Below are 3315 nucleotides of genomic sequence, written 5' to 3'. Positions count from 1 at the left end.
AGAGAGAGAGAGAAAGCAAATATTTATTGAAAGCGCTCTGGGACTACGTCCCCTCAAGCGCACAAAGTACTAGATACAAGCAATAAGAACAAATATATACAAAAGTCATGCACAGTGTGTCGTGTAATATAAGTAATTCAAGTAATTCTTACTACCACTAGAGATAAGCAATTAGGTATGAATGAGCATTCGTTCGCTTGGCGCATGCATCCTCTACATTTGTGTGTATATTTATATAAATATATGATGACGTAATTCATGGTCATGATGGGATGAAAAATACAAAATATTATGCATGAGTGAAGTGTACATGAGGAATGAGTGATGTCATACGATAATCGATGATTGCAAATTAGCAAGATAAAGAGCCAAAGAGAAGAAATAATGAAAAATGAAAATAAAGAAATGAAAATAAAGAAAAAATTTAAAATGAGGCAGCAGTATCCCCCGCCAGAAACTAAAATAAGGTCGTTCTGAGCAGATAATCGTATAGTTTACATTTAAACTCATTTATAGTTCGCGCTTCGCGTATATCAGACGGCAAGTCATTCCAGAGCTTGGATGCACTGGATTTGAAAGAGCGTTTATACAACTCTGTCCTGCACAGAGGCAGAGAGAGTAGGTCCCCCGAGGCCCGCGTCTCCCTCAATGCCGTTGTAGATTTGAAGGTAAATTCGCTGTAGATGACTCTTGGCTCCTGTGTGCAGATGATATTGAAAAGCTGACAGCCTATGAAATACTTCTTTCTGGCCTCTGTTTTAAGCAAGCGAAATTCTCGGTATTGCGGCGTCACATGCTCCCTCCATCTTATGTTGGCCGCAAATCTAATACAGGCGTTAATTGCTCTATAGAGCTGCACATTCTGCTGTTCAGTTATGTCCGTGAGCGCCGCACAGCAATAGTCGAGGTATGGAAAAACTAGTGAGACGATCAGGCGCAGTCTGAGTTCCTTCGGTAACAGATGTTTAGTTAATTTAAGCTGATATAATTTTGTACGTACCCTCTTGACTACACTTTGAACATGTAGATTCCAAGACAGTGTGTTGGTAATTGTAACGCCAAGATATTTAATACTGGTGGAGAGTTCGATGGCCTGTTCCTTGATGCTGATCGTAGGTAGTATGTCTTGTTTGATTGTATTCACGAGTCTAGCTGTGCCAAAAATAATAGCTTGCGTCTTCTTTGAATTGAGTGTCAGTCCGCGATTGGTAGCCCATTGAACTATGGAATCGATATCATCGTTTACCCTCCGCATACCGCCGGGTAAATCCGATGGTTCGCAGTGGTAATAAATTTGCAGGTCATCCGCGTAGAAATTATATTTGCAATACTGCAATTCTTTGCTAATGTCTGCAACATAAAGAGTAAACAATAGCGGTCCCAGCACGGAGCCCTGAGGAACACCTGCGGTTATGCATGCCGGCGATGATGTGGTGCCGTTAAACCCGTCTCTAACGGCCTGCGTTCTGCCACTCAAATACGAAGCCACCCAGTCCAGCGGGATGTCAGAGAGCCCCATTCTTTTTAGCTTCATGAGAAGGATTCCATATCTTACCTTGTCAAAAGCCTTGGAGAAGTCGAAGAAGATAGAAATAGTAACTTTCCTTCGATCAGCAGCCAGGCGAATGTCATCCAGCATTCGAATAATGCATGTCTGCGTGGAGGAATTGCGTCTATAGGCAAATTGGCACGGGTCTAAAAGATCTTTCTCTCTCAGATACTCCGTCAGCTGATCGAACACTACCCTCTCCAAGATCTTCGAAAGAAACGGCAAAATGGAGATCGGCCTGTAGTGCTGCACCAAGGTCGGTTGGCTAATCTTGGGTATGGGTGTAATGACTGCCGACTTCCACACCGCAGGTACCACTCCATGCATAAGAGAAAAGTTGTATAGATGTTCAATAACTGGCAATAAGTATGGCAGTGTCATTTGAATGAGCTTGGAAGAGATCCCATCCAAGCCCACGGCATTAGATCTACAGCGAAATGACCTTAATAACACCTCCGGCCCGACATACTTGAAATAAAATTTGCTGTCATCAAAATCCTCCCGCTCAGGGTTCCTTCCGTTCCATTCATCCATCATGAGATCCTGCAATCCTGCATCCGCATCAGCAAAGTATGAGTTGAGCTCTTCAACATTGTGAGCTAGTCTTCCGTTGGAATTTTTGGCCCTGATGAGACCAAGATGTCTTAGCCTACTCCAAATCACGGCTGGTTTGTCCTTCTGACCGAAGAAGTTCTTGTAGTAATTCTTCTTGGCCGTACGAATCAGATTCTGCACATGATTTCTCTTTGCTTTAAAGCACTCGTGGTTGAAAATATTTTTCGTTCTCCGCCATAACCTTCTTGCGGCATCTCTCGCACGCATCGCACCCCTAATTTCATCCGTGAGCCATGGTGCCGGGAGATACCTGAAGCAGACCCTCTTCAACGGCGCATGGCATCCAGGCTATCCAGGCATCCAAGCAATTTTTCATTGAAGATCTCTATCATATTCTCGATGTTTTCTAACGCCATTAGCTCTGACCAGTCAAGCTCCCTCACCTCAGCAAGGAAGTCTTCCTCGTTGAAGCTTCTATAATCCCGGCAAAGAACACGCCTCTCCATTCGCTTCTCTACACAAATACCGTAGGTGATCTCAACAAGATCGTGCGCCGACAAGAACGGCACCGCTGCTTTATTATAGTTGATGAGTTTATCTACATCATCCACTATGCACAGATCGAGGAAGATGTCAGAGTCCGTCAGATGATGAGTGGTACCATAAGGTATTAAATACATACCAGACGTGGAAACGAAGTTCTCGATCTGTGTGCTGTCAAAGGTTCTAATATTCATATCCGCATTAAAGTCACCCACGATCACAGCATGTTGGTAATTCGTCTGTAAATCTTGAAAGATATCCATAAATTCATTGAGGTATCCGCAGTTCGGTGGTCGATAAACCACCGCTAGAAGCAGCTTCCGTGCATTACTGAAGATGATTTCGGCCGCAAGGAACTCAGGTTTACGATGTTGCGGGTCAACCGCGGACCGCTCCAGAACAACGGCACCAATCGAGTCCCTGATATAGAAGGCAACTCCCCCTCCTCTTCTGCCAACACGATCATTCCTCACCAGATTATAACCCGGCATTCTTACCATGCCGTCCGGAACTTCTGGTCTCAGCCACGTTTCCGACAAACAGATGATGTGATATCTCGAATTTCCAAAGTAGTGACTGAATTCATCAAAATGCGCCACCAAAGATTGACAGTTAGCATGACAGATGGACAGCCCGTCGCCCCTCTGACACCGTCTATCCATAATTGA

Source organism: Prenolepis imparis, unplaced genomic scaffold (genome assembly GCF_030444845.1).
Source record: "Prenolepis imparis isolate NDT839.2.m4 unplaced genomic scaffold, iyPreImpa1.0 SCAF_6, whole genome shotgun sequence".
Taxonomy (NCBI): domain Eukaryota; kingdom Metazoa; phylum Arthropoda; class Insecta; order Hymenoptera; family Formicidae; genus Prenolepis; species Prenolepis imparis.
The sequence above is the reverse complement of the archived record's forward strand: the minus strand, read 5'-3'. Positions refer to the sequence as shown.